Genomic DNA, 23,866 nt, shown 5'->3' on the forward strand with positions numbered 1-23,866 from the left:
AGCCATGCACTGTGGTAGTCTGCAATAAGGGAAGGAGTGTGTTGATCTTGTGGATCAGGCAATGACATTCTACCCTATCACGCTCAAGCAACAGAAAAAATATTATAAGAAAAGTACACAAAGAAATATGCTCTACTGTTCCAATTGTGATGTCGGGTGGCGACCGTCTCGAAACATATCACGTGAAGGACACGTACTAAATCTGTATTAGTATGGACACCACTAGACGTGCTGTTTTGGTATTTACATGTTTCTGTTATACACATTGAATCACATTTTTTCTCGTTGAAAAAAAATTGCCATTTTTAGCTGGGGGTAAACATAACGTCAAGGAGCTACTGGTCAGCTGTAGATGAGGTCTTGGATAATGGGATATCTCAACACAAACCACACATTGCATTTTTTATGGGAATACTGTATTTACAAAGATCTATTCAGCAGTTTACTTGGCTAACAAAATGTGTCGAAGTCTCCGGGTTGTCCCTCATTGTAGTAGTGTTGTGGGCCCCAATATTAACTTTCAGACCTGGAGGTCTCCACATCCACAGTTGTGTTTGTCTCAGCGTCCACACTATTAATGTCTTCTCACAGAAATCCAAATGTTGTTTCAGATACTTCCAGCAAAAGTGGCAACTCAATAACAAAAGCGACAAATACTATCACGACTTCTTCCAGTTAAACTGTGAGTCAGGGGTTTGAGGGCACCAATGGAAATTAAGAGATGAACACTGAGGATGAAAAGTGTTTCTTTATAAAGAGGACAAAGGAAGAAGGAAGAATTAAATAGTTGTAGTAGAGACCTTGTCCGGATGGGACAATGGAGTGTGTAATGATTCACATGAACTTGGCAGAAAAATGGTCTCCTTATGTTCTTGTGCTTTTTACAGTCCTTCCCATGAGGTGAAGCTACACGGCAACTGTCCCGGAGCAAACCTCCATGTATTATCGTAGTATTTCCCTCTACGTACCCTTTACTTGTTTTTCCTAAGGGTAAGTGTTCTCGTCAAGTTTGTTATCGGGTTGGTCTACTGTTGCATTTTAAGATGAACACACACATACATAGATCTAGGCATACACACAGACCCTAACCACAACAGTGCCCCATGAATGACACACACACGCTGATTAAACTTTAGCACTTTAAACCACACAAGTGCTTTTGGAATAACACAGCCTGTCACTCAGCACTTCAAGAGACTTACTTATTATCGACACGAACAACATACGATGTTTTAATGATATCTCAGACCTAAATATTACTCTTGGTTTACAAGAATACATTTAAACATACAAAGACTCCGTACTCTTGACTATACGCCATTTATCAGCCAAGAATACCTTCTTCTCGTACTGTCCCAACTATCGAGTGGAGCTCCTCACTCTCAGCCTTATAAACCTTGCAGCACAGATATAATGGAAAATGTCCATGGCTGCTCCAGGTGCTCAAAGAAATCTAACTTATTACTTCAATCACTCTAGACATTAAGACAAAGCATAGAAAGTTAAAAGCAGCATGACATTTATTACAAGAATAATAATAATAATAGCACTGGAACAAAGAATAACAGAAAATAGGTACTGATAGGAAAGTCTGGATATATATAGTCTTTAGAAAAAGCTTACAAAAAAGTTACAGATGTCAAGGATGAACGTCCCAGGGCGGTGTTTGATTTAGCAATCGATGTTCATGATGCTTTTCTGACGACCAATGACGTCTTCGTCTGAGCCTCTTCTTCTTCTTTACTTTCTTCTCCTCTACTTTCTTCTTCTCTGACGTTGCTTTCAAAATGAGGCATATTTATTATGAAATGTCATGCCATGGTTTCACAACAAATGCACCTGATTGGTTGGCTGTCAATATAATTGATGAATTTTACTCAAACTCTTTCCCAGATAATAAAGTTTTTTGATGTTGCCTCATATCCATCTTTCCCAGGCTGTAAACCAAATTGTTGTCCCAGATGTCCATATCAATAGCATGAGGTGTCGGCTTAGTCTTCCTTTCCCAGGTTATAAAGTAATTGAGCCACCAGCATGTCTTCCTTTCTATGTTGGAACAGCTGTTTTAAAAGTGAGGTGTAAGGGAAGAAAACCTGCTTTGATTTGTATTAAATGTAGTTCATCTGTTGTCTTGTCTCGAACAAAATATAATGGAATATTAAATCAAAATGTACAGATTTTACACACCATAACACTCCCAAAGTCAGCTGGTCACGATGCTGCACATTAGAACAGGAGATCGCATTTCAATCGATTAGGCCATGTCCAGTGACATCATTCAAAAAGTTCAGTTCACCTCCTACCCCAGAAGTAGACTCTATGGCCTTTCTTATAGTCATATGTTTAGTAAAACTTGGGCTACTCAAGCTTGAAAGTAACTGAGGTGCGGTCACTAATCATCTTTCTTCTGGCCAGCCTGCCCACCAAAATGTTTATAAATTCAAATAAGCGCATGCATTTCAGTTCCTACATACTTGATTTTGCTATCTGAAGAATATCCAGACTCCAAAATAAAACTCCACCATACCACCTGGACATCCCATTAGCTTTCATTTGGCCCAATCTGTTGTTTCATAAAAAAATGCCAAAATTGGAACAGTTTCAAAAATAAAAAAATGCAGAAGTGCAAAGGGTGAAAAGAGCCAGAGAGCAGGATGTGCGTATTTGGGATCAACAAAAAACCACAGCCAACTACCACCATTCATAAATTGTACAAAATGTCAGCTTCAGTGTTTGCAGAGATTCTTGACAAACTCACAGCTACTTTGAACTGGGAACACTGGGAATGGGTGCTAAACCAAATGGATAACAAAAATACAATGTCCTGTCTGTGAGCTGCCTGCGTTACTTGAAGAGGGGAGATAAAACGTCACATACTGTGTTGGTGGTCTTAACCCAGTTCAGCACACTTATGGGCACATGAGGCAGTTTCAAGTTTTTTGCAAACATTTTTCATGCTTTTTTGGACAATTTTCAAGTGTTTTCCAAGCATTTTCCCAGCGTTCAAAAAAAAAAAAAAAAAAAAAAAGAAACATTTTGCAGGAAAAATATGATCAACATCACTTCCATGTTGTAGGCTGTGAGGTGTTGTCATGTTCCGAGGTGATTGTTGTGTTTCCAGAATGTCTTCCGTGACTTCAGTGCTTTTAATTGTAGTAAGCACAGTACTGAACAGCAGTGACACTTATTGGGTTCACCCTCCTCACCAGCAAAGGGAGTTGATGCCAATTCTGAACTTTCAGGCCTGAAAATTTTCAGGATTAGACATGGGTGTCGATAAGCATGTAAGCATGTGATGTGTGGGGAAAAAAAAATAACATTGTGTTATTTTGCCAAAAAAAACCCAAAAACTCCTGCTGCTATCGGTGCAACATTATGGAACCGTATGGTTTGGTCATGTAGTGACAACTACTGAGGGGTCATGTTTCAGCCAGCTGTTGTTCACAGTTGTGTTTAATTTTGTGTCATGCCCGCGCGCATGGGGAGCCGCAGAACGACCCAGGAAGTAGCGCGAAACCGAAAGCCATAAGGAACTGGCAGGCAACTAACCTTTCTCTCTCTATTTTCCCAGAAAGAAGGAAACGCCGACACCCTGAGCTGGCTCCCGTTCCTCCACTTCCACATCCTCCTCCCCTCTGATGATGTCAGGATCCCAGAATGCAATATGACTCATTACCCAACATTCCTCTGCTTATTCCAGTCCACCCTATAAATGTTCCCCCATCACGCCATCTTGTTGTTCAGCAGTGTGATTCAAAAGTACTCTGGACTGTATTATTGTCTTTTTGCATACTGTACAGTATACGGGGCCGGAAACCCCAACCTTTTATGCACAGTATTGTGTCTTTTCTTTACATTTGTATCATTTATTTGTATTAATCTTTCTTTTGTTGACAATGTACATTTTTGTATGTGTATGTTTGAAAAAGAGTGTGGTCCAGGTTATGACCCTTGTGTTTTGTGGGTGGCTCCACAAGGGGCAGGGCCACCTGCCAGTCACTGCCATGAACAGCCCTCCATCCTATCCCTGTCTGGATTTAGTATTTTATAATAATCAGGATAGAATTGAGGGTGTAACAGTGATTGCACCGTGACCATAAAATAATACAATTCTCAGTGTTTTGGAAGAGTGTGGTTGCAAAGACTAAAACTGTTAAGTTTAACTTTAAACAGACGTGGCAAAGTCTAAGGAGGATAGACTGGGATAAGCTTTAAAGTGTGGAGACAGTTAAGCAGCAGTGGAACAGGTTTAAAAATGTTTAACATGTAATGCGGGACAGGTACAGTACATACCTAAATTTGAAATTAATATGACAATTACAGACTCTACAGTGGGTTAATAAAGAAGCTGCAAAGGAAAAAAACAACTGTATAAGGCATGTAAGACTAATAACTCCAAAGTGAATCGTAGGGTGTATGAGAACATGAGGGCAACCATTAAGAAGGATATTAGGAAGGCTAAAAGACAGTTGGGGAAGAATACAGCAGATAAGGCAAAAGAGGACCCAGGAAGAGGTGAAGTGCATCAGAAATAGTAAAAGGGAATTAAAAGATACAGTTAGTGAAATACTGTAGGTCATCTGCTAATACTGTCCAATTCCTACGAGTTTTCTGAAATGGCTTCCCTGCAAGCACATTTTTCTACACTGCCATGTAATCAGATGTTGGTATAAGAAATCAAACATCTTCCTCGGTACCCAAACCCTCCATGTTTCACTCTCCTCAGTCCAGGCTCCACTCCTGTGTCTCCAGGTTTCTACATACAAGGATGGCAGTGATGATTCCACTCAATGCACAGGGAGTAGTGGGGCACCATTTACAGCTTCAACCAGGGCAGCAAAAATGCCAAGCCGGCCTTGTGTGTCCTCCATAATTCCTGAAAGCAGCTACAGTGACTGGGGCCTCTCGCACATGTACTCTAAAACTCTTAGCGGGCATTTTGGTGCAATTTATGATTTTGAAGTGAGATGTTCTGGCTTTGAACCACTGTTGCATTTTGTTCACAGTTTAATACAACAAAATGATTCTGAATATGTATGTACAGTTTTAAGAATTATTAGATTTATTATTTACTGTTACAAGAAAATGGTAGAAGACGTGTACAGTAAGCTGTTAATACTGCGAAGAGCACAACTTCTGTACTTTACAGTAAATCCAGTAGAGTTTAACAATATACTACTGCAAAGACTATCCAAACATGGATTACACGTGTGAAGAAATTACAGCAGAAGATCTCTGTGGAAATTCTTTCAGAACTGAAAGAAGACCATCAACTGGGGGAAGGCAGCAAGAAAGTTTAATCTCGTATTGGCCAACAATGCTAATCGATTGAGAGAAATAAGCAAGTGCATTCTTACAATTAACGTGGAAGCACTTGAAGCCCAGCCAGGATTCTTAGAAAGCACTCAGTTAAATATGTAAAAAGCTACAGAGTTCAAGGAGTTCAGGCATCAGTATGTGCAGGTACAGTAGGTCCACAACTAACTGGTGTCAACGATTACATGAAGGATCCTTCTTTCCCACTACACTTTCCATAGCAGGTTTCTCAAACTCCGGTCCTGGAGGGCCAGAGTGGCTGCAGGTTTTCATTCTAACCCTTTTCTTAATTAGTGACCTGTTTTTGCTGCTACTGTAATTCACTTCTTTTGAATTCATTTTAATTGACTTGCTCTTGAAGACTCAGATCCAATAATTGTTTGCTTTTCTGTAATTAGCAGCCAAACAATAATGAGACACAAAATGAACCAAAACATGACCATCATACAATATCTGAAAATAAAAAGGGTGGAGATCTCAGGAATGTTGATTTACTCAGGTCTACAAAACATTTTAACAGTGTGCTTAGAAAAGTAAAGAAAAAAATGAACAATTTCACAAATGTCTGCTATTGCATTATGAGGTTAGTAACAAGCCATGGAATTAAAGAACGGATTTAATTAACAACAAGACTCAGCGCCTAATTGAGCAACTGCTTGGAGTGAAATTGGTTGGAGTTTGAGGCCCTGACTTAGTTGGTCTTCTGTTGGCTCACTCACCTCACATGTCATTTCTGTTTGGATGCCGTTTAAGGAAAGAAATGAAACAATTCAGAGGAACAAATCTTAAAAAACAAGTCAATTACAATTAATTCAAAAGAAGTGAATTAGCAGCAAAACAGGTCACTAATTAAGAAAAGGGTTAGAATGAAAACCTGCAGCCACTGGGGCCCTCCAGGACCAGAGTTGGGGACCCCTGCCATGTAGTATGGTATGTAGTCAAGTTAGTAACAGCTAAGTACTCTTCATTTACAGGGCGTACTCCACTTGGGTTCCTGCCATGTCCAGCATGAACACGTTTTCATTGATGAAGCTGGATTTAATCTCACCAAATGAAGATGGCGAAGGAGGAACATTATGGGACAGCTTGCCTGTTCCTGGTCACTTTGGAGGTGACATCACAAAGTGTGCTGCCATTAATGTGCCAGGGTTCTCCATCACCATGATGCACTTTGACCACACAACGCGGCCCGTCTTCTTATTTTCCTGGACAGCACGCACAATGTTCTCATTCCTCTCAGCCTAAATGTTTAACATCAGGAGACACGCTACTCAGATGCAAGGAATACATGAAAGTTTCCATCTTGCAGAAGACACCCAGTCTTCTCCGTGTTATACTGTACCTCCTTGCATATTCACCATTTCTGAATCCTATTGAAGATTTCTTTTCTCCACTTGGAGTTTGAAGAAATTATGTGGCCAAATAGCCATGGGGGTGGGGAGATTCACATTTAGATTATGTTGAAGTAAAAAAATTTATAGGTGTCTCCGCTGAAGAAAAAAATTATTTTTCTTTTTTGTTTTTTTACATACTTAACATTTGTGAGTGTGAGTGGAAAGCAACAAATAGAAAATTAATTCATTGTATTTGTGTGATTTCTATTACTGTCTGTGCATGATGGACGCCACACTCATTTTGACAGCACAGTGTCCAAGATTCTTCTGCAGTGCGTACGACACGGTTTGCTGCACTCATTCATTTAGTAAGTGTGTTAGACATTTTGATGCACATGTTTGATTCGGAATTAACTTTTTGTGGTTTTGAAGTCAGTGTTTCATTTTGCTTACAACATGTGAAAAGTTTCAAAATGTGTGTGAAGCTTCGAAAAACGTGCTAAAGCATTTGCGAGTATTCTGGACACTGTCTCCGGAAATGTGTGCAGACAACTGCAAAAAACTACAAAGAAAAAAAAAACATTAATACAGACATTGTGTTGTTCCATTGTAGTTTAAGACACAGATCCATGCTTTCAGAAACAAATTAAGTGCCAGTAAGTCTGTTGTGGCAAGGAACTGTGGTTAATTCACTTGATGGACCAAGATTAGGAAAGACACTCGCCTGACTATAGAAGGACCGACAGCTGACGATGAGCATCAGAGCAAAAACCAAACCATAAGGTCAAAAAAATGTCCTGCAAAGCTTATAGGCAGGTGCATGTTGAGGCACAGATCTGCAGCATGGAAGGCTCCCAACAGCGTGGCTGCCTTCATAGTCGTTAAAATAGATGTTTGGAACAAACAACGACTCTTCCTGGAGCTGGCCACCTGAGCGATCAGGGACGAAGGTCTTGGTAAGAGGTGATCAAGAATCTGTTGGTCTCTCTCTGGCTGAGCTCCAGGGAACCTGTGTGCAGATGGGAGAAACTTCCAGAAGGAGAACCATCACTACAACACTCCGCCAATCTGGGCTTAATTACAGAGTAGCCAGAGAGAAGTCTTTCCTCAATAAAAGGCACATGGATGCCTCTTAGGAGTTTGCAAAAAGTCACCTAAAGGACTCACAGACTGTGAGAAACAAGCTTCTCTGATCTGATGAAAGCACAATTAGCATCATGTCTGGAGGGAACCAGCCACCGCTCATCACCACCACAGAATATCATTCCAATGGTGGCGCCTGTGGTGGCGGCAGCACTGTGCTGTGGATGGGTTTTTTACAGCAGCAGAGACTGGCGAGAGTAGACCAGAGTTCATGAAAAAATGAACAGAACAAAGTACAGAGATATCCTCAATGGCAACCTGCTCTGGACCAAAGGTGCGCCTTCCAACAGGACAATGACCCCAAATGCAAAAAGACAGCACTGGTGTGGCTCAGGGACAACTCTATGAATGTCCTTGAGTTGCCCGGCCAGAGCCCAGACTTGAACCCAATCAGACATGTCTGGAAAGACCTGAAAACATCCGTCCATCAGTGGTCTTCATCCAAATGGACAGAACTTGAGAGGTTCTGCAGAGAAGAAGGGCAGAAAATCGCCAAATCTAGTTGTCCAAAGCTTGTCATGTCAAGCAAGAAGAAGACTCCACGTGGTGCTGCCTAAGCAACTAAGTGCTAAGTAAAGAGTCTGAATACTTGTGTCAGTGTGATTTTTCATTAATAAATTTGCAAAAACTTCTAAAATTCTGGTTTTGATTTGTCATTCTGGGCTACTAAAGAAAAATGAATTGAAATGATTTTTAGCACAAGGCTGCAACATAACAGAATGTGTAATAAGTGAAAGGGTTTGTATACAGTACTTTCTGAATCCAGTGTCTGTATGACTGTCACATGTCCCATTTCAGTGCCGTTCGTTCCATCATGTTTAGCTTCTGTTCACTTAGATACACTGGAGAAAGAGGCCTAATGGTGCGTTGAAGCTCATAAAGTGGACTCGGTGCCTTTGTTAGTTTAGATTGGCCTGCGTCTAGTATTCAATGAAGCGAGCAAGTTAATTTCTTAAATTCTTTTTGTTCATTTATATTTATAGAAAATAAGAGTAGGAATGCAGGACCAGCTAAGTAGAGCCAGGATACAGGGACAAACACAAATTAGCTTTCTGTCAGTACTTTGCAAATACAATCTGCCTATTGTCTATGGAGCATAGAAAGCTCAGAGCCATGAAGTGAATCACTTCATTCCTTTCAAAAGTCAACATACAAAACGTCTTCTAAGAATCCATATATTCCCAACTTGAAAAAAATCTTACCACATGGTATACACGGAATTATAAAAAAAGCAAATCTGATGTATGAATATCAACACAACACACAAGAGAAAAAACGGAACACAGAGAGAAGTTGATTCTGTGGCAAGTTTTTTTTTTTTTTTTTTTTTTTAATTTTCATTGATTTTCTTAAAATCTACAAATTTTTTTTTTTTTGGAGATACATTCATTTTCAACATAAAAGACATCCACTTGAGCAAACTCCTTGACAAGCTTATGCAAAACCTTAATAAACAGGCACCTCATGAAGCATTACAGTGGTCTGCAGCGCGAGTGCTCAGCGCACCCGTGAACGAGAGCTGCTCAGCTTGAGCAATGTAAACAGTAGGCATTGTCACATTCATAGCACAGTTCATTTTCTTTTTACTTCCAGAGGAAAACAGGAGACTGGATTGGATATCCTTACAAGCAGGACACCAAACTGATAAAGAATTTTGTAGCCTGTTTTCTGTTTTTCCCCAGAAGTGTTGAAGTCTGCTGAACATAACAAAAATCTTGGAAATGACAGGTTATCGAGCTCTGCAGCAGACAAAGTAAATTTAGTTCCCAGAATAGAATTCTTTTTTTAAACTTTTACTCAATTCAGAATTTTAAATACTTATATATTTATATATTAAGATGCACTCTAATGTACAATTCTTTGAAGATCTTAAGGTTATTTTGCTTTATTGCTACTCCACAGAATGCATTTGTCCCTTGCCAGTTTCATGAGTGGCTTTTTTAAAATAACAAGTAGCCCACTTCCTTCTCCTCTGTTTCACCTAAGAATTGTTGTCTTGCCTGAAGGACAGCTTCTTGATCCCCCCAGGTACATTTATCTACAGTACCAATTGGATTTGTTAGAACATAATGAATATTTATCACCATTCCATTTACTATTTTCATGTCTTTCACCTACAATAGGACAGGACACGCCACGCCATGACCCTGTACTGGAATAAACAGATTCAGAAAATGGACAGACTGGATTGATTGATGGATGGATGGATGGGTAGGTAGATGTGCTCCACATAATACACAACAGTCCAAAACAAAAAAACCTGGGCGAGTACATGTTCATTTTGACACCCAGGTTTAGAAGCACACCCAGCATGACAACTTTAAAATATTGAATCCACAGGAATAAAAAAAGACAAATCTTTAAAGAAGCAGAGGGAGTACGGCTCAATGTTCTCACACCGAAGCTGGGAAGTAATATAAACACATATACACACACTATGGCCACCTTTCTAAAATTAAAGATGAATCACACATTCAATAAATAGTACAAGTTTAGGAATTACACATGATTATGAACCGGAATGCATTTCAATAACCCATAGGACAGACTCGATTGTGCAGGCACCAAGAACATACCTAAAATACACATTAATTAAAAAATAGATGAATGCTTATAAAATGTAACAAAATTTTATACATTATGAAAAAAAAAACAAGTTTTTAAAGTTGAGCACAGGTTTGGACCCCCTTTCAAACAATCTACCAGTGTCAATTACATCATAATAACTAATCTGTAACACATGCAGTTGTCATACTCTCATCTCCAGTGCTCATGCATTTTCTAAAGAAATAGCCCAGTTTTCTGATTGCCCTCAACACATCATTTTATTCTTTCTCAGCTGTATGGACATGCAGGCTGATGGGTATGAGAACTGTGGCTTGTGCTCGCTTGGTAAGATGGTAGCTCCTGCAGTAACCAGTGTGGCAGGCAAACTACACAAGTAACAAAGAACAAGGCAGTGAGTTGACTTTGTTGGTGTTCTGTCAAAATAAATAAATAAATAAAAAACTAAAAAGCTCATAAAGCTCTGCACAGACTGATTAATTAGCCATGGTAGCATGATAGTTCCAGCAACCAGTCCATGCAATCACTGGTGTAGGAAAGGCATTCATTCAGCATTAATTAATTTATTCAAAATGACTATTACAAATATGCAGGTCTTCAACAAAATCAATTTTCCATTGAAGGAGAAGGCTATGGTCATCAATTTTTATCATGACAGACACTTTAATGCACACAAACTCAATACGTTTAATGAAGTGTAAAGCACTGAGAAATAAGAAATGCGTTCACTTCAGGTTACGGTCGCACTTAATCTGGAAGCAGAAAAGTTGAATGATGTACACTTCATAAGTCTGCTAGGATGAAAAATGATGATGTCTGATCATTTGGAGGATGTCTTATTTGTATTTTTCAGGATACTTCAGACCCACGTTCTACAGGGTTGATCTCTATCAACAGTACACAGGAGGACTAGATAATGGACTTGGCCCCAATGTCATCTTTGACAGTACAAGTTAAAAGGATCATTCTACGAAGAGCCAGTCCTTACCGTGATTCCAATGGACTTGATGGGAAGTGACCCATTGGCTTTAGTAGTTTTAAGATTCACAGTCAAGTGAAATTCTTAAGTCTTAAAAGGGAAAGATTGCTTCTTTTCTTTGGTACAAATGTAAACTGACAACAGCTAAAATTAAAATACAATGCATCATGAGGAATCAGACGTGAAGGAGGACGGTCATTTACTGTAGAATGGACCAGTTACCACATGTATAAAAATGAGGAAGGCCTTGAGCTTCACTTTACAGACATGGTAGTCCTTAAGCAGCTCTCCCAACTACATCATTGCAAGCGCGGACGTTAGCACTCAGACTCCTACTATTTATTTGCTGCCTAACTTAAATGGTTCTCTGTCAGTTGAACTACTATATTTTACGTATGCACAAAAGTAATGTATGTACTGTAAATTCATAATGACTCTGTGTTTGGTACAAGACAGATAATTTCATATTGCTTATATTGCATAATTGACATCACATTTGCATCCATATACTGAATACAATGTTTTCTGAATGGGAGCCAAGCCAGTTCTCTTTTGCTTATCCGGAGACTTTATAATTCACGAGAGTTAAATGCACAATATTACAATACACAGTCTGCCGTTACAATAGTGCACCAAGACACTACAGTACATAATCGCTGGAGTTAGGAGGCACTTTTATGGCGCTTCTGTCCCTAGGTGCTGCACATAAGGGCTTTGGCAAGAATGATTTAAGAAAGTGATCTAGTCAATGATCAAGTGATGTGAAGTGCATGTCATTTCTCCTTTCACATTTATTGTTTGAAGTATGCATCACCTTTCCTGCCCTCCCCCCTACACACCATTTCATTCTGTAAATGTAATCCAAAAAGTTCATTTTTCATCTTACAATAGGGCAGAAAAGACTAAGCTTGTCTTTGAAAGATATTAATCCCTTCATGTATTGTGCAGCACAATGCCGGCACTTAGGAAACAGTACCTGAAAATGTGGGTGAGACCAACTATTTGATGTGAAACTTCTCAATTACAGTAGGAGAAAAAAAGAATACAAGGACAAAAGAGACAACATCTACTAAAACGGACCACATGTTATGTGAACAAAGGCAAAGAGAAAAAAAGAAATCCGCATTTAAAAACAGAGCTTCTGTACACATAGGCATTTATAAAAGGTAACTAATAAAATGATAAAAAATTCTTCATAAGAAATTAGGATAGTTTAAACGCAACACTGACAGGAATGATATTGTGAAATATAAAACCAATATTAATCTAACCACATTTTGTTATAGGAAACATTTCTCTTGCGAATACAATGCACATATTTACGGCAGAATTTCTGATTTCCCTAGGAATATGCTAAAATGCCTGCAGTGCTTATGCAACCCAGGAGCCAGCTATTGAAATTAAAGCTAGATGGGCAAAGATTCAGTCACTTTTAACAAAGGGACAGAAATGTAAAAACATCAGTGAATGCCTCTTTGACACGTTAACACAAAAGTTAAGGAGTAAAATAAGCGTTCTTTGTCTAGTCATTAACAAACACGAAATTAAGCACTGCTGCGAATCTACTCACCAGTGAAGAAAAACTTGACCTGTATGTAAAGATAAGTGCTGCACAGTTTCTGTCAGATAGTAACACAATTAAACCAACCATTAGACTGAAGTTATGCTCCATGAAACAATTCTGATCAATACAAACGACTGGCAAATTCACTAATCAGATCTGTGCAGCTCATTTACGGCCATATGGCACAGAGGTCACATGGACAGAGATTTCGGGAAAAGGAGAATGCAATTTAAACTTCGTTTTAGAGGACAAAGATAAATGCTGCTGTGGAAGTACTGGGCGTTTACAAGGGATTTCTTCTTTACATCTTTGACACCAAACTTTAAAATATAACTTACAAATTAAAGAACTTTAAATTATTTACAGCATTGGGGCACTTTTTTCTTTTGTACTTTGCCACACTTTCAAATCAGTAAAAAGATTCATATAAAAATGTCTTCTTACCCACCCTGCTTGAGGCTAAAGCAGAACATTAAATCTGCTGGGTTTCCAGCCATGCAGATCCTGGGCATAAGTCTTAGCAGAACATGTAACAACAGCCATACAACAGACAGTTAGAGAAAACAAATTGTCTGTCATTTCGTAACAAAGATACTGAAACCTCCAACTTCAAAAAAGCAGTCAGTGAGTTTTTCAGGATTTGTTAAAAAAAAGAATAAACAGTGACTACACAGTGTTTTCACAGCTATACCTACAGGCAACCATTGGAAAAAAAATAGTGGTCAGTTGCAGACATTGCCAGTAAGGCAGAAACAGGAGCAGAAAAGTAACAGTTGGAACAAAATTTACTGGTCAAATTGTAAGTCGTATTACTGCTCCTCTCATTAAAGCAGCTATCACGATGTGTTCAGTGATGGCCCACTGCTGTTGAAGTGGAGTATCGCTGAGAATGTTGCATTGCTTCAGTACTGACGTATCATGTTGCTACTGCTGGGGTCACAGTACCCATGAACCGTGCTTGGATGATGACTTGCAGATGTCGGCATTCAGCCCTGGTCTTTGAGGCTCTTGTAGGACAGCACTGAAACACTGCAGATCTGTGAAGATGAAACACAGTGTATCACAGTTGGCACCAGGACGTCAACATAATCACACAAAACATACATACGAGTACCATCAGTCACTAACCCCGCAATTCAGCCAAGAATAAAAAACAGTACCAAAACGTTACATGCAAAAGTAAACAAAAAACTATATCTTCTTAAACTGGCAGAAGTGGTAAACCTGGGCAATGTGCAAGCAAACTGAAACCATCTACAGTCTTAAATGCTCCTGAATATTGAGAAAACAACTCAAGAGTTCTGTACTCAAGAAACGTTTTTGCCACTGAAGAATTCTATTATGCCGTGGTATTAAACATAAACAAATAAAAACCAGACACACTGATTATTTTGGACCCCACTGCTGCCTCGCATATTCAGGAAACTGTTGAGAGTATGTGTGTGTCTCCAACTGTGTTTGAATGTGCCCTGTGTTGGACGGGCTTACTGTGGGTTTCACCTTGTGCCTGATGATTCTGGGATAATCTGAAGCTCACTTCTACTGCAGTTGAGTTAAGCAGCTTCAGTAAATGGAAGGACAGATGGATGGAGTCATATTTTAAAACTGGGACACGCAGGCCTTTGCTGGGATGGATGCTCACAACTTATTTTTATTACTGTCCTCATTTGAAAATGAACTTTTAGTATAAAGAAAACCTCTCCTTGGAAAATAATGCTCTGCATTTTCATATGTCACTTAAAAGGGATGTCTCTGGAGGGCACCCTTGCATGTTTTCATTGTATCTTGTGTAATGGTGACTGAAACACTGGCCAAAACACTTCCACTGTAGTTTTAAATATGAGGGGAACAAGAAAAGAATAAAGAGCAGCAGTCTTAAATCTGGAACGTCTATGAAAAACGGGAGATGCCACAAGGTTACTGGAGATGAAATTTCAGTGTGCAGGGAAAAAAAGTCCTCAAGAGTGACAATACTTTGTCAACTAAAATGGCCATGGCCCTTGCAATAGTGTCTGTGGCGCTAGATACTGTCTTAGCTGGTTTGTTTATTATGGTCTGGCATAATGACATTCATATATTCTTTAAAGAATCTGTACATTCTGTTCAACAACATCCTTCACACAAGTCAATATAAATGCGGTATTGATTTTGTTAACACTTACTCCTGTTCATCTACATGCACATACAGTTATGTGAACGTTAAACTTCTTCAAATGACCAGTGACTCTAAATGTGTGTGATGTCAACCACAGGTGAAGTGTCCTGTAATGGCCTATCATTCCATCTCAGTTTTTGTACCTTCTTTATACTGGGGCAGGATCTGGATTTCTCTAAAAGAAATGAGGCCAAATGATGTACAGAAAAAGAACATATTGTTGTGTTTGAAATGATATTAAACATATGCATACCTGCATGTACTTCTGGCCCCAAATTATTGTTTACAAATTAGAACAAGCGTGACAAGTGCTTTGGATCCAACTCTGCCAGTTTAACAAAGTTATCAAAGCCAAACAGTATGATTTAAAGATGAAGAAATGCACGGTCAGACTGCACCAACCACATTCCACATACTCAAAGACACCCTTGGGAGCATGCAAATGGCATGCAGTCAACACTCGGCTGAAAGGTATAATAATAAAGTCATGCACTTCTTCATTTAAGGCTTCAGGCACATTAAAGCTTGATATCGCTGATGCATTTCCACATTAGACACAAAGAGATTTACTTCTGATACATTTTGGGGGAAGAATTGAAAAAAAAGCAAAATTAAACTGAAAAACCATGCAGGGCCATAAATGTCTGGATTTTATCTGAACTTGTTTTTGCTGTAACATTTCTAGCAATCAGACTAGAAAAATGAGCAGTTAATCAGAAGAGCTCCCAGACCAATCAGAGAAATTTGTGAAAATGATCTTACCTGGATTAAAACAAAACAAAATCAGTTATAATTTGATATTTAAATTAGAAACCAGAAGAATGTAGGATGATTGCACCGAAGATGAAAAATCTGTATTTTAAACTATATATCTTTAAGCTATTTGTGCAGTTCCATTTTAGTTTATTTTATTCAGATTGTAATTCTGAGCCCAGCAACAGCCTAGTTGCTGGCTCAGTGGTTCAACCAGCATAAGGCTGGGGAGCTCAGCCTCTGAAGGTGGCAGCAACTGCAGATTTCTTCTGTGATGATTTTTACTTAATAACAAATAACTAATTTTTTTCTTAAATAACCTTATTTTTATTTAAGCAGACTGACATTATTTTCTAGTATTTGCACTTCAGAAGTGAATTCAGTCAAATTTTGCCCATCTGTAAAGATTACTTTTTAATGGAATAATACCCACCTGCTGGTTCAATCTACTGCTTGAACTTGATTACTGGAAACACTTCCATTTCAAAAGGCTTGAATTACAGGTGGTCCACAATCCCTTCAAAAGATATTCTAAATATGGAGTGGTTTCAGATGACTTTAGGCAACACCTTTTCATGGCTCATCACAGTGTAAAATTAACCTTTTTAACCCTGATACTGAAGTATGATCATGTGTGTATTTGCAATATTTTTCCCTTTTTTATAATTAGTTTTCCTTTTTATCAGCATTTCATTTTCTAATATTTTCCAGCTAATATACTATTTGTAAACAATATAAACTACACAGGATGCATACCGTTATTTGCATACATCTACAGTTGTGGCCAAAAGTTTTGAGAATGACATAAGTATTGGTTATCACAAAGTCTGCTGCTTCAGTGTTTTTAGATCTTATAGTCAGATGTTTCTATGGTATACTGAAGTATAATTACAAACATTTCATACGTTTCAAAGGTTTTTATTGACAGTTACATTAAGTTTATTAAAGAGTCAATATTTGCAGTGTTGACCCTTCTTTTTCAAGACCTCTGCAATACGCCCTGACATGCTGTCAGTCAACCTCTGGGCCAAATCCTGACTGATGGCAGCCCATTCTTGCATAATCAATACTTGGAGTTTGTCAGGATTTGTGGGTTTTGTTTGTCCTCCCATCTCGATGATTGACCACAAGTTCTCAATGGGATTATGGTCTGGGGAGTTTCCTGGCCATGGACACAAAATTTCGATGTTTTGTTCCCTGAGCCACTTAGTTCTCACTTTTGCTTTATGGCACGGTGCTCCACCATGCTGGAAAAGGCATTGTTTATCGCCAAACTGTTCTTGGATAGTAGGGAGAAGTTGCTCTCGAAGGATATTTTAGTACCATTCTTTATTCACGGCTATGTTCTTAGGCAAAATAGTGAGTGAGCCCACTCCCTTGGCTGAGAAGCAACCACACACATGAATGGTCTGAGGACGCTTTACTGTTGGCATGACACAGGACTGATGATAGCCCTCACCTTTTCTTCTCTGGACAATCTTTTTTCTGGAGGCCCCAAACAATCGGAAAGAGGATTCAGAAAAAATGACTTTACCCCAGTCCTCAGAAGTCCAATTCCTGTACCTTTTGCAGAATATCTGTCTGTCTTGGAGAGAAGTGGCTTATTTACTGCCCTTCTTGACACCAGGTCATCCTCCAAAAGTCTTTGCCTCACTGTGTGTGCAGATGCACTCACACCTGCCTCCTGTCATTCCTGAGCAAGCTCTTCACTGGTGGTGCCCTGATCCCACAGCTGAATCAACTTTAGGAGACAGTCATGGAGCTTGCTGGACTTTCTTAGGTGCCCTGAACCCTTCTTCACAATAATTGAAGCTCTCTATTCTAACTTAATCAGCATGACAGAGTGATCTCCAGTCTTGTCCTCGTCAAAACTCTCATTTTCAGTTCATTTTCATGGCAAAGAGGGTCTTTGCTAGTGCTGGGCAGTATGACCAAAATTCTATATCACGGTATTTTTCAAAATTATACCGGTTTCACGGTATTCAACGGTATTTTTTTTCCCCATGTATGAGTGGATGTTAACCATATTTTCCACTTCAATTACTACAGCAGAATGGATAAGAATAACCTATTCCACTTTGTACACTGAGAAGTGTACAAAAAAAACATTTTAATGTGCATACAAGTATTAATCCAGGTTTGCATGGCCCCATAAAGTGATAGCTTTCAAGGGGGTGGCACTAATGAAGAGAAGGAATCACATTGCATGACAGTTGCAGTCAAAATATAGAACCTTTTTTTATTGAACTAATTTTGCAAACAACTTAAACTAAAATTTTGACAACATATTTTTCAACCATCCAAAGAGGCATTTAGACTTAGTAAAATATCCAGAGGTGCTTGTCAAAAGTTGTATTGCACTGAACATGTCTTAGAAAAGGAATAAATAGTAAATATTTTTGTAAACCAACTACACTTTCTGTTAATGTTAACAATCTCTGTCCACTGACATGTTAGCTATATGGATTGTAATGGCGTTGGTTATCTCGATCCACCGCTTGCTTTTTTTGTCATATCTAGTACCTCTAGCAAACACGTCTACAAGTGACGTCTGACTCAAGTGTCCTCTAGCTGTTTCAGTTTTACCCGAGGACGTGGAGTGTGCTAATCTTAGTTCCATTCATTCATGGTACTCCAAAGCATGTTTGCGGCTAAGGTAGTGCAGCAAATTGCTTGTGATGCCACCTCTGGTGACAACTTTAGCTCGACAGCATTTGCAGTAAATAGTTGTTTGGTCCATGTCTGACCTTTTAAAACCAAAGTATCTCCAGACACGGTTCCTTTTTTCGGCAAAAGTTCTTCTGTATCATCATGTTCAACTTTATCGTCTGCTACAGCTTCAGTTTCGGAATGTTCTCTGTCCATTTTCACCACGCAATACCTCCACTAATGCATGTACTCCACTGCATACGTGTTTAGCTGTGTGTAACAGTGATAAAGGTCTCCCCCCTTAAATAGTTTCCCGCTGCGCCATGTTCCGAACATTGTTTAGGCTATTTAAACTGGTATTGCGGTATAAGAAAAATCCATATCATAACAAAAATAATAAACGGTTTTCGGTATGAAATGGTACACCTCCCAGCACTAGTCTTTGCAATTAATTGCAATTCATCTGATCACTCTTTATAACATTCTGGAGTATATGCAAATTGCCATCATAAAAACTTTGTGAAAATTAATATTTGTGTCATTCTCAGAACTTTTGGCCATGACTGTATAGCTGTAAACTGTAATCAGCACCTAGGTTTAAGTTTGTTATTTAACTTTTGCTAATGATAATGCTGATCTGCCCAAAACTCACTGTTGGGTATCATGTGAATTTCTCTAGTGTACTGTATTGAAGGATCAACACAAGCTAGGCTAGAAAAAAATGCAATTAAATTTCTTCTTCTACATTTGTGGTTTTTAAACTTGTTTGAACGTTGTTATTTTTGACCAGTCTAATTGCATAACCACTTGCACAATAACACTACTCTGAGTTGCTTCGGGCTTGTTTGCCTCTGCACATTAGTTCAGTCATCCTCTTAGCAAAAACTCCACTGTAATTAATGTTAGGAAGTATAAATATGCAATCTGAAATAATAACAGTGTAGTTGCAAATGGAAGTGGTTTTCTGAACTGATGATATGTATATTGTTCTTAGTGTTATGATGTAATATGCTGTGATTTTTGCTATTAATTTACAAAAAAAACAGCACTGCTTAATGAGCTAAATGCAGCAATTAAAATAATTTATTCTCACATGCTTAATAACTTCAAATAGTCACCGCTCTTACTCAACCTCTATTTACTTTCGTCCACAGTATAAGGAGAAACAGAGTACAAGATAAAGAGTTGGGGACCTCCATTACAGTCATGTTTAATGTTCACCACCATAAGTGTAGCAAAAAGATAAACAAGAATAAAAAAAAAATTAGTGTGTAAATCATTTTCAAGTAATGGAAAGGAAACTCTTCCTATTACATGAAAATGAGGATCAGTCTTTGGTCCTCTTAAATACTAAACTAGGCGGAATGGGCAGAACGTCCATGGCTGAGGAGGAAACTACTTCACTGTTCACCATCTTCTGGCCTACAGGAAAGGGAGTCAACACCCATATTACCCTACTTTCCAATGCTGTTGTCCTTATCTCCGAAGAGCCCTGCACACATTTCCAAGGTACATCTGTGTGACAAAAGGAATACTTTTATGTGTAGAAATGTAGAAATATTTATACTCTGCACATTTCCATCATTTCTGACAACTTATTATATCTCAGCTTTCAAAATCTTTTACTGGGGTTCAAGTCTAGACATTATTTTTAGTCTACTCAAGACTACTTCTCTTCTAGTCTTCACAATGTTGCTATGACTGTACAACTGAAGCAACTGCTCTGTTAAACATGAATTTTCAGCCCAATCCAGGGTCTTTTGAGCAATAAAACAGTTTTCAATAATTGCTCTGTTCACTGTTTCCAGTACCTCCTCTCACACTCCAATTCTGGCCACTGAAAAGCTAACTCCCTAATGTGATGGTCTCTGTACCATAAATCAATGTGTTGGATGCGTGGTTTGACGGACTGTATTTGGCTTGTGTCAGGTGCAACTGTATTTTTTATTAAGGCCAGAGAGTTCCATTCTTGCTCCATCAGATGAGCCAAATGTCATAAAATCTCTTGCAGGCATTGAATGTGCTATGGTTTAGTTGTTTTTGTAAAGAGGTATTTGTTTGGCCACTTTTTGTCAGATCTAATTCAGACCTTTAAAGGGCAGCAGAGATAACTGCCCTCTGTACACAATATCTAATCTTAGCTGGTGTTGATCTGTCAGGATGAGAACTTTGCTGGATGTTACTATAGAATATTGTGACAAACAACAGCCATGAGTCTTTTGTATAATATCATAGTACATCAATATGTACAGTATATGTTCAGTATATATATATATATCGAGAAAATCTTCTCTTGTTTGCATAAATTCTGCTTCCCACTCTTAAAAATTCAAGTGAATAGTAAATCAAAACGATAAGTCAGACATGGTTTAAATGGGAGTGATCAGTCATTTGTCATAATGCATGCTAATTTGTGAATAGTGACTACCATTACTATTTTTGTAGCTAGTGTTGCAGGGTTAAGCTTTGGCTCCCCAACAGCCAGAACTGTATTAAATGAGCTTGAAAATAAATGGTCGAACAGGAAATTTCTAAAAATCGCATGGACTACTATATTCATAGAGAGTGATATATCCACTGATATGACAGCATATGTTTACAATACAGAAAAACAAATGAACCTGATGTCAATTACTGGTGTCATGAGCACTAATCAAATTTAGACTGAGCTTGTACTATTATGATATGGTTCAAAACAAGATGGCTTAAATATTTACTGAGGTCACTTCTGATCACAAATTAGTTAACTACAAATTATATTTTCATTTAATTTTCTGATACTGTTAACTAAAAAAAAAAAAAAAAAAGACCTGCAGCCACCACAGCCCTCTAAGACCAAATTCCCCCATTGCTGATTTTGACTGCGTCTCTTTAAAGAAGGAACTGCTGGTGGAGAGTGAGGGCTTTGATTGGTAGACTGAAAGCATTGGGCCCAACACCAGCTATGGCCAGTACCTGTTTAAACCACAGTATTGGACTCATCTGAAAATGTTCTCAAGAGCAGGGGTCTGTCTGGAGATCGGGATGACTGGGGATCCCTTCCCCGCAGATGAGCAGGATTCTTCTGGAAATGTGAGGCAAGAAATACTTAAAAGTACAGAAACACAAAAAAGTCTGCAAATGCTGAGATCTTTCACATCAAAACCTAGAGATATGATACAGAACATTCCACTTGTTAGTCCTCCAGAAACACAAAACAGAAGCTTAGACCTTTCATGTGTAATATGTGTAACTGTCACAAATTTAAAGATATCTGTTTTACAGTTGTCAAAAACATTCTGTATGAGTAACTGGTTTACAACAGATCATCATTCTGCACCTGAATTGTGCTAGGAAATACATGTGTCAACACTTTGCTAATCATTTTGTGTGCAAAATCCCAACAATTTTAGCAGAACAGGATTAAAATCACAATCCTACTACAATTGGAAACAGAGAAAAACTTTGATAACAGCAATCACTTATTAGCCATAAAGCACTGACTTCCAAGTGAAAATATTACTAAATATTTACATTACTATGTATTTGGTTTAGGAACAGAAGCACATCAACACAGTGACAACTTTTTTGGGAGTCCTCATATCTACATGATAGCAGTTAGCTTCTCAGCAAGACTATCAGCTGTTATGTCTTGCTAAAACATTTTTGTCTATATTAAAATCAATTTGATCAGTCACTTTTCGTGTTTATAGTACCATGTAATTATGATATAATTCTCAATTTTTAGAAAAGTTCAAAAATCAATTGAGTGTGCAAACTTAATGGTTGTGGTTAGCCGAGTTGTGAGCTCTTGCATTACTTTGTTAAAGTGTCTTTCTATGTGGCTGGGAGTAGTACTGCTAGATGAAATGTGGTGCACTGTTTCAGCATAACTGACTTTCTGATAAAAGGCTTTGATGTGAACTACGTGGACTGGTCATTACAGTTTTTTCTTGCTAAGGCTGCTGATATGGTAGATTCCTTCAGTCTCACCTTGTAAGTGGCATTCTTGCTTTCTGTGTGATAATGCATTGTAGACAAGCCACTTTTGTATTACTGCACAGTATTATACTGTGACTTTGTCACTCTTTCACTCAAATGGTCGCAGTCCAAGCTTCATTCAGCATATGCCCTTTTAAGTGAAGGATTATATTTTGCTTATAGATATAATACTATTGGACTTATAGTCTAACTACTGTCCCCATGAGAATGTTTAAATTAGAAAAGGTTTGAAGTGAAAAGACCATTCAGCTCTATAAAGCTCTTCAAGCCCATCTGTGAAATTTCTCCAAAAATAACATCAAGTTGTGAGCCTGTGGTTTTAAAATTTTTTCCCAGTATTGTAATTTTAAAGGATAACATTTCCAAAGTAAGCGTGCACCAAGCACTGCAATGCATTAATGAATCAATATTTCCTAATGCAAAATAATTTTCAATATAATAGTTTGGTTAACAGTTTTAAAGTGTGTTCCTTACACAACTGTAAATTAACATCCTTAGTTAAACAACATAAAGTCAGAATTTCAAATCTTTTAAACCCTTTTCGAAGATACTTTTATTTTTATTTATCTCATTTTGTATGGTGCTGTACCTCATTCTCTAGATCATGGCATCACAGGAGATGTATAACCTTAATTAAAGTACAGTCTGGTCTTAGATATACAGGAAGAATTAAGCTGTTCTCCCTTTAAAAAAGCTTTGGGTTGAAATAGAACAAAAACCATGACAGTATAAATCCTCCACACTGGAAAAAAAGCAAGTGCAGTGTATATGGGATAAAAGCTGCAAAGAAAGGCTTAATCCAGCTGTATGCAATTCAAAGGAAGAGGAAATATGAAAAGCAGCCACTAAGGATAAAAGGAAAAAGAAAATTCTCTGTATTTCCCTCACCTTGGTGTGACCGCTCTCAAAAAGAGTCAGACAAACAAAAATATTCACCTAACAAATTTAACCATATGTATTAACTGATGAGCTTGTAAGACATAAAGATGTCTGTAAAACAAGAATCAACTTTAAAAATGAAAAAGGTTAACTAAGCTATAAATAAAATACATGCAACTTGTAGATTATACAAAATGCTTAGGATAATATGGGCCCAAATATGCAACCCATCACATAAAAAGCAGTTTAAGGCAACTATAATTCCTGTGGATGTACATTGTACTTTGAAACGAATGTCAAAAACAGGAAGTTAGCTAAATTCAACTCTATAAATTACGAATTAGAGACCAGAAAAAAACATTTTTTAAAATTTTCATTAACAGCAAGCTCTGGAGAAGGTAGGACACAGGGATAAAGTGGACAGCAAAATATTTTCATACTGGATTTCAAGAGGCAAGCCTCATAATCACAGCCAAGCAGCAAAGGAAAAGTTAAACGCTGCAGGCTATGATTGGTCAGGAAATGTTGCTTTGAAAATAACCATTGAC

At 38.2% G+C, this 23,866-nt stretch overlaps 1 protein-coding gene across 1 annotated transcript in view; it reads right to left on the reverse strand.

Annotated features, from left to right (window-relative positions):
* Positions 1-9,102: 9,102 nt before the first annotated feature.
* atp11c (ATPase phospholipid transporting 11C) overlaps positions 9,103-23,866 on the reverse strand; it is a 196,463-nt gene continuing 181,699 nt past the window's right edge. The window contains 1 exon segment of the mRNA XM_051935386.1: positions 9,103-13,938. The gene's annotated coding sequence lies outside the window, so the exon portion shown is untranslated.

This window comes from Erpetoichthys calabaricus, chromosome 12 (assembly GCF_900747795.2).
Source record: "Erpetoichthys calabaricus chromosome 12, fErpCal1.3, whole genome shotgun sequence".
NCBI lineage: Eukaryota > Metazoa > Chordata > Cladistia > Polypteriformes > Polypteridae > Erpetoichthys > Erpetoichthys calabaricus.